Source organism: Macrotis lagotis, chromosome 5, assembly GCF_037893015.1.
Source record: "Macrotis lagotis isolate mMagLag1 chromosome 5, bilby.v1.9.chrom.fasta, whole genome shotgun sequence".
In the NCBI taxonomy this organism is placed as follows: domain Eukaryota; kingdom Metazoa; phylum Chordata; class Mammalia; order Peramelemorphia; family Peramelidae; genus Macrotis; species Macrotis lagotis.
Genome location: NC_133662.1, coordinates 66429575 through 66439245, shown reverse-complemented (window position 1 = coordinate 66439245; position 9671 = coordinate 66429575).

The following is a 9671-nucleotide window of genomic DNA, read 5'->3' as shown; positions in this document are numbered from 1 at the left end:
TGTTTCCATGACACTGTCCATCTCATCTTCTGCTTCCCCTTTTGCCTTCATTTTCTCTTAACATTTTCTAAGGAGCACTGTCTTCTCATTAAGTGGCCAAAATATTTAAGCTTCAACTTCAGTATTTGATCTTCCAGTGAATAGCATAAATTAATTTCTTTAAGTATTGACCAATTTGTTCTCCTTACTGTCTAAGGGACTCTCTCAAAAGCATTTTCCAGCACAATTTTAAAATCATCGATTCTGTGGTGCTTAATTTTTCGTATAGTTCAGCTTTTGCAAGCACACATGAGGAAGAAAGAAAAAAATATAAAAGAAGTTTGAAAAGGGGCAACTAGATCGTGCAGTAGATAGAGCACCTGCCCTGGAGTCAGGAGGACCTTAGTTGATTACCTACCTGTATGACCTTGGACAAGTCACTTAACACCACTGCCTTGTAACCCCACCCCCCAAAAAAAGACTGAACATAGCATGCTTTGCTTTGCATTCAAACTCCATAGTTATTTCCTCTGGATGCAGATGGTGTTGTCCATAGCAGGTCTATCAGGATTGTCCTTGATCTCTGAACTTCTGCATCCATCATAGTTGATCCCAATACTATTAACGTGTACAGTGTTCTCTTGGTTCTGCTCACTTCACTCAGAATCAGTTCATGCAGATGTTTCCATAGAGCAGGAAGATAGAGAAAGTATTTTTTTTTTAAAAAGAAGATAGCGCAACTGAGAAAAGATAGAAACAAACATAAGTTAGCATCTAGGCTTAGATCAGCATATTGTCTGTGTTGGGAGAAATGGAGAGGTGGGGGCAAGGGCAACACCTGGATGTAACTGGAGTCAAGCATACACCTTGGCAGAGAATGTGGTATGTTCAAGGAAGTGGGGGAAGTTGGGGAGACACTAAAGAGTGGCTTACTAGGGCAGGGTCCACTTTGTATATGTGGAGGGATCTGGTTCAGAGTTGCAGTTTAGCTAGACACCTCAATGAATTTATGATGCTTTCCTTGCTGAGATAGCATGGAGGCACAAGTTTGGATAGAAGAGCATGCCAGACTCTGATAGTTCAGGGTCTATAGAAAGAATGGAGAAAGATGAACAGTTTTAAAGATTAGCTGTTTTAACAGGGTGCCTGTTTGGTATAGAATTTGTTAAATGAAGAGGGGATCCTGTCAGGTAATTCTTTGCTAATCTGTAGTTTACTTATAAGTACAAGGACAATAGAAAAAAGGAAATTATTATAATAATGTAGAAAAAAACAATAGCAACATTTGTCTGAATTACAATATATGTCTCCAACATAAAAAGGAAAAATGTTAAAATACTTTTCTCTAACCAGAGTTCTCCTACATCACTTCTTCCTTGTCCCCTTCCCTTTCCCCCTTTCCTTCCTTCTTTTCTTTGTTCCTTTCACACACTATCTGTTCATATTTGTTGGTTGTTCATTGTTCAGAAGCTGCCTGTCCCTGTAAAATTCTTCCATAGTCTTTGATGTTCCATCTTGAAGAGAAAACACAAGGAAAACAAAAGATCCAGTAGAAATTTGATCTATGTTGCATTTAAAAAAAAAGTCCTGGACAGTCACCTTAGTCCTCACTTTTCTTATGTTTAGAAGTGGGGAATCAGACTAAATAATCTTCAAGGTTCCTTCCAGCTCTAAGAAAATTCATTACTATTTTCAAAACAAACAAAGGGGTATAAGGAGGATTTTAAGGGCTTAGCAGAACTAATGGAATTATTTCAGGGAGGCTCAGGTACTTTCCCAACCAGAATTAAAGTAGGATATATATTCTGTTTGTCAATGTAATAAATCTTTCACTAAGGGGATTATTCAAAGACTATCTTAAAAGAACATAAGGTAACAACTAGGAATGCCTGAAAGAGTGTTTTTCTGGTCAGTCAAAGGAACATTTCTCAAGCTATAGATACTTTTTGTAAACTGGTTCTCAGCAGACTCCAACCCTCAAGCAAAGGTTAGGAGATCTTTCATTTCCTGGGCTCTACATCTCAGAGTGCCAAGAGGCCCTAGGCTTCACAGTGCTTGGTATACTCAATAAGTTTAATTTATATTTATTGATGACTTTCATAAGATTGGCCTAAAAGAAAAATAATTAAATTAAACATGTGCTAACCTCCAGAGTTCAGTCTCAAGAAAGAACAAAACACTTAGTTTAACATACCACTTATTAATGTTTCTTTAAGCTCATTGACTATGTAGGAGTACATGGGGATCCAACTAGAAAACCGGACTCCCCAATTGGAATTTTGGAGAGGGATTCTTATATAATTCTACTTTCAGAAGGTGGAGTCTGAACAAGCAGCCTCTAGAGTCTATCAGGAGAGTGGCCTTCAACTCAGGATGGAGCTGGATATCAGATATAGCTCCTAGGAGCCTTGTTCAGGAGGACATGGCAGGAGGAATGACTCTTCCCAAACCAGCCACTTCATGTCTTATTAGTTTTGCTAGGATCTCCACAAAGCTCCTCCAGGTGGCTTAGCCTAAGCTCCATTGTTATTAGAGGTCAACACTATGTAACCTATGTACCTTTCTGTATCTATGTAGCTGTCTATATAGCCATTTTCTCTCCACTGCTTTTTACATAGACCAGAGGTTTTACATATATTTGCATTTGGTGTATTTAACAGAACCGCCCTTGAATGTAAATTCTCTTCATTTTTGTGAGGAAAATAAGACAATGAATAACTTCCCTTGAGTCACAAGTAAGATGCAGATCCTCTTCTTTCTGGGGATCATTCTCATTTAGACTCAAATTTCAAATAGTAATTTTAATTTTGAGAAAGATTCTATGTGAATCAATAATTTAGAGCATTAATAATAGAGACAATCTACAACTTAAAAAGAGGGTAATAAATAATTATTATTAAAATTAAAAAAATAGGTAAATAAAAACTGTCAAAAACATTTCTGGTGATATGTTGCAGGCATGTTATCTCTCTCTTCTGTCTGTATCTGCTATGATTATTTTCTTAAATGTTTTTCATGCCTTGATGGAAATTGGTTGAAACACATTCTCTTTCTGCTTCATAAGAAGAATAACACATGTCAAATATAGTCTTTTTATTTACTTAAAGATTTTATTAATTTTTCCTTCATCTTACTTCCCCCCCCACAGAAGGCAATTTGCCAGTCTTTACACTGTTTCCATGCTGTACATTGATGCAAATTGAGTGTAATGAGAGAGAAATAATATCCTTAAGGAAGAAACATAAAGTCTAAGAGATAGCAAGAACAAACAATAAGATATCAGGTTTTTTTTTCTAAATTAAAGTTAATAGCCCTTGGACTTTGTTCAAACTCCACAGTTTTTTCCCTAGATGCAGATGGTAATCTCCATTGCAGACAGCCCCAAATTGCCCCTGATTGTTGCACTGATGGAATGAGGGAGTCCATCAAGGTTGATCATTACCCTTATGTTGCTGGTTAGGTGTACAGTGTTCTTCTGGTTCTGCTCATCTCACTCATGCAAAACTCTGCAGGCTTCCCTGAATTCCCATCCCTCCTGGTTTCTAATAGTGTTCCATGACATACATATACCACAGTTTGCTAAGCCATTCCCCAATTGAATGACATTTACTTGATTTCCAATTCTTTGCCACCACAAACAGGGCTGCTATGAATATTTTTGTACAAGTGATGTTTTTACCCTTTTTGATGATCTCTTCAGTATGTAGACTCAGTAGTGGTATTGCTAGAGTAAAGGGTATGCACATTTTTGTTGCCCTTTGGGCATAATTCCAAACTGCTCTCCAGAAAGGTTGGATGGGTTCACAGCTCCACCAACAATGTAATTATATAATTCTACTTTTTAGCTGGACCTATCCAGGAACAGTTGATGTTTGCCCAGTTATTTAAATCTTATTTTATTTGTGTGAGAAGTGTTTTGTAATTATTTTCAAAAACTTTTTGAGTCTGTCTTGGCACAGCCAGGTATTTTATATTGTCTGAGGTTACTTTGAATGGGATTTCTCTTTCTAGCTCTTTCGGCTATTTCTCACTAATCATATATAGAAATTTGAGTATTTATGAAGGTTTATTTTATATCCTGCAACTTTGCTAAAATTGCTCATTGTTTCCAGTAGTTTTTTTGGATGATTCCTTGGGATTCTCTAGGTATGCCATCATATCATCTGCAAAGAAAGAGAATTTTGTTTCTTCCTTCCCAATTCTAATTCCTTTGATTTATTTTCTTCTCTAGTTGCTGAAGTTAACATTTCTAATATGATATTGAATAGCAGTGGTGATAATGGACATCCTTGTTTCACCCCTGATCTTACTGGGAATGCCTCTAGCCTCTCCCCATTGAATATAATGCTTGTTGATGGTTTCACTTAAATACTGTTTATTATTCTAAGGAACAGTACATTTATTCCTACACTGTCTAGTTTTTTTAGTAGGAATGAGTGCTGTATTTTGTCAAAAGTTTTTACAACATTAATTGTTACAATCATATAATTTCTGATAGATTTTTTTGTTGATATAATTAATTATACTATCAGTTTTCTTAATATTGAACCAACCCTGCATTCCTGGGATGAATCCTACTTGATCAAATTGTATTATCCCAGTTACAACTTGTTGTAATTGTTTTTCTAAGATTTTATTATTTAAGATTTTTGCATCTATATTCATCAGGGTGATAGGTCTATAATTTTCTTTCTCTGTTTTTACTCTTCCTGGTTTAGGTATCAGCATCATATTGGTGTCATACAAAGAGTTGGGCAGAGTTCCGTCTTCCCTAAATATAGTCTTTAGGTTCATAAAAGTCAATTCCATTCTTGAAATATATTTTCTAGAGAACTGAAGAGAAAAAAAGAGATTGTTGGATAAATGTCAATATTTCATTGCTTATTACAATACAACAAAAGAATTGAATCTAGTAACAGGTTGATGCATATATCTAAATTCAATCCACATTTATATCTATACTTTTATTTCTGTCTCTAGAGATCCATATCTGTAGACATCTCAATCCGTAGTTGTAGATCTGTAATTGGACCCAAGAAGTTCTGAGGTTGTACAGATTGATGCAACCTCAGACTTAATACCAAAAAGATATATTCACTTGGATTTTTATGATTCTAACTATTTAGATAGTCTTGGATTTCACATGTATAGTGATATTCAGAATCATAGCTTTGGTTTCTTACAAATATGGGTTGTAGTGTCTCCAAATGATTTTGTTTGTGCAAAATCATTTTAATATGTAATCAAAATTATCCCCTTTACATTTCTTAATGCTCTCTATCTCTTGCTTTTTCATAAATTATTTCCTTCTCCATAGATTGGCATGCAAACTTCCTTGCTCTCCTACTGTACTTATGGAATTACTCTTTTAGCCTAAGTCTAATACCCCTTTTGACTTTATCTTGCTATATGGTGTAAGATATTGATTTACCTAGTTTGTGCAATACTGTTTTCCTAGAAGTTTTTGTCAAATTTTGACTTCTTAACTCAGAAACTGGGATCTTTTATCAAATATTAGATTATTATGGTCAGTGACTACTTGTGTGTCTAGTGTACTTCATTTGATACACTACCCTATTTCTTAGCTCATACCAGATAGTTCTGGTGATTGCACTTTATAGTATAGTTTTAGATTTTGGGATAGCTAGGCCACCTTCCTTTGCATTTTTTCATCAATTCCCTTGATATTCTTTTTTTTTTTGGTTTTTGCAAGGCAAATGGGGTTAAGTGGCTTGCCCAAGGCCACACAGCTAGGTAATTATTAAGTGTCTGAGACCAGATTTGAACCCAGGTACTCCTGACTCCAAGGCCGGTGCTTTATCCACTACGCCACCTAGCCGCCCTTCCCTTGATATTCTTGATCTTTTGTTCTTCCAGATGAATTTTGGTTTTTTTCCAGTCTATCAAATAATTTTTGGGAGTCTGATTGGCATGGCACTGAATAAGTAAAATAATTTAGGTAGAATTGTCACTTTGATTATATCATTTTAGCCTACTCATGAGCAATTGTTATTTTCTCATTTGATTGCTTTGTAATTGTCTTCCAATACTTCCTGGCTTTCTCTTGGCAGGTATACTGCAAGTACTTTTCATTGTTTACAGTTATTTTAAATGAAAACAAAAGAAGACTAATCACAACTGTTAGGTCACTTTTAGAGTCTAATATAAAGGAAAGGTTCTTATTCATCCTTCTGATTCCCAGGCACACAAATGATCTTAAAGCTAATGTTGGTCCCTGAGATTTAACTAAATATTATCTTTTGTTATGAGTTCAAGTTAAGCATTGACACATAGGGAATATGTGACCTTGGGCCAGACTATATGTCTGAGTGATCATATGCATGTAAGATGTATTGATATGGAATTATAGTGATCAGTGTTTTAAGGTTAATGGGACATGAGATTTTTGAAATTTCACTTACTTCTACCTGTCCCCCTCTTCCTTCCTATCAAGAATGAATGTGCTCATTGGTAACTTATTTTGGGGATCATAGCTATTAGTTAGTCATGAAATTTAACTGAAGCCTGACTAGGAGAGGTTGCTTGGCACAGTGAAGAGAAAGCTGAGTTGGTATCAGGTTGATTGGCATTCAAGATCTCCTGATTCATCTTCACTGTGTCAATTTAATAAGTCAAATGACTGTATGTAGTGCTCCAGATGGTCCTCTAAAAGGATAAACTACAGAGTTAAGTCAATTTATTGTTCAGTCCTTTCAAAATGTGTCCAACTCTTTGTTGATTCTATTTTGATTTTTCTTGGCAGATATACTGGAGCAGTTTGACATTTCCTTTTCTAGTTCATTTTAAAAATGAGGAAACTGAGGCAAGTAGAGTTAAGTGACTTACCCAGAGTCACATTCCTAGGATGGGTCTGGGGTTTGATTTGAACAGGGAAAATGAGTCTTCCTGACTTTCAGCCCTGGCTTTCTATCTACTGAGCCACCTATCTGCCCCTTTCTGTATTGATAAAGAAAGGGCTTCACTGGCACTTCCTTCAACTGTTAAAACTAAATCTCAGATTTAGCTGTAAGAACATAAAGAATATATACATCTACATATATATATATATATATATATATATATATATATATATATATATATATATATATATATATATATATATATATATGGACATGTAGTTTTGAGTACTTGTCCGATCTGTGATTTCTTTAGTGTCAGATACTCCTTTTGATGAAAGTACCAACAAAGATCCACAACTCTTCCATGTTTCTCTCTCTATAGATCATGAACAAGAACTTTGCTTTCATTAGTAAAGTAAAAAGTTGGATCCTCTACTAATGCAACATAGCACTTTCTCTATTTCCCTCCTTTTGTTCCTCCAGGGGCAGTATGCCTAGTCTATAGCAATATAACCTTGGAGCTAGGAGTCCTTGGGTTCAAACACCTTTGGCAAGTCACTCAGTTATTCTTGGCAATTCTATAATTTGCAGTGGAGCCTTCAGTCTGCTTTAATATAAGTAGTTTCATCACTGAAATTCCTCATATTAGGAAAATCATCTTTTTATTGCTATCCTCTCCTACCTCTGCTCCTCTTCCAAAAAACACCCCACACACACACTCACTTGCACAATAAACATAATGTTTGAGACTAATTCTGGATCATAAGATTTATTTTTGCATTGTCTCATAAGCATTAGTCAACTATTCAACTTGGTTTATATAAAATTAAGTCTGAGAAAAGAATTTATTTTTTATTCAAATCAATAAATAATTTTATTTAAATAATTTTTATTTAAATAAGATGATAAATCTGGAAATTGCAATTTTTAATGCACTATTTAAATGCTTCTAAGTCTGCCATCAAAATAGTTTACTTGAAAATATAAAAACACTTCTTTCTCTGTGTCTCTCTCCTTCTGACTCTTTGTCACTCTCTAAGTCTCTATGTTTCTCTTTATCACTGACTGTAACTCCTTCTAGTTTTGTTTCTTTGTCTCATACATACACATGCATGAAAATAACGTGCATACATATATGTGTATATTTATATATTTATACACATATAAATGGGTGTACACAAAATAATACTGAAAGAAAGTAGGGCAGATATGAATCTACTAGACAGAATACGACATACACACATGCACACACATATATGCAAATGTTTATGCATAATTCAGTACATGCTTATCTATATCAACATATAAAACATATATAGTCTCTCTCAGTATATCATATGTATGTATATAGAGTCTCTTTACATGCTTTAGATAAACATATGCACATACACATATACACACCAATATAGGTATTGATATTCATATGTGTATATATATGTGTGTGTGTATAATCTAGTCTCAGCAAATTCACAATACTCTATTGATGTCTGATTCTTTAATATATGCATGTGTATAAAGAGATTATATGTCTATTACATGTAGCAGAAGGGATCATTTATGTACACACATTATGCAAGGCATATATGTGCATGCACACATGCCTTAACTATGTGTATATACACATATATACATACATACTCCCTTCAAGAAGATTCCTATCTGGTTATCTTCCAGTATGTACACATTACATACACATGTAAAGCTAAGCATAATATATGTGTGTGTACACACACACACACACACACATAAAACACATGTATACATTCAGATGTAGTTTGCACAGTTTGTTAGTAAAAAAGAATACTAGAAGATGATAGACCTGAGTTTTAGTACCATATCTTCATCATATCTAGGCTCTCAATCTCTATTTTTCAATTTCAACCTCAGTAAAATGGGGATAATGAGAGCTACCCCTTTGAAGGATATAAAAAGAATCTATGAAGAAAATTAATGGTCTAAGTAAGAGTTTACAGCAGTTTCCTGGAAGAGAAGAACTACCTAAATTTAAGATGGTATTTTATTTTATAAGCTTATAGCTTGTCATTTTTCACCCAAGGCCAGGCTCTTAAAAAGGAATGACTTATGCTACAATTCCATTCCCCATAGTTTCATATTAGATTTTCTTATATGTCTGGAAAATCCTGTTTAGATCTTTTTTTCCAGTTTGGACAACAGAAGCGTTAATTGAATTGTCTGACACCATTTTCCACTTTTTCTCCTTGAGACAGACAATTCCAGGCTTCAACATACAATACTAGAGGTACTTGTAGATTTTCCTTTCTTTACTAATTCAGTAGAAATGATTTAGAAACTGTGCTTTTGCTTTTGCATTTCCAACTCTTAAAGACAGAGTGCCTGATGACATGTTTACTTCCCTCTCCTGTATTCTCCTCTCCCTCCTCATTTTGTCCCTCTCATCTGTATTCCTCACCCCTCCCTTCTTTCCTCTTCTCTAGTTTGAAATCCAATTCTCCAACTTATCTGAAAGAGAGACGACTCACTTCTCAGAGTGTAATTTCCTCCTCTGTAAAATGAGGCAGTTGCTTTAGATGGTCATTCTAGTACTGAAGTCAATCCTATGATTAGGGAAACAAAGGTTTCAGTGACAGGGAAGGCAATACACTTTTTGAGTTTGTTGTTTTCATTCCAGAAGAAAGGTCTGAATTGGAAGCTTTTACAAGCTAACATGCACCTTTCTAGGTGTTTTTCACTCTTCCAGATGAGAGACACCGGGTCCAAAGGCAAGTTGCCTCTTTATGGAGATTATAGGTGATTGAGTATTTTAGTATCCCTCATGACAAATGATTTCCCTTTTAGCAAGAGGCAAAGGGT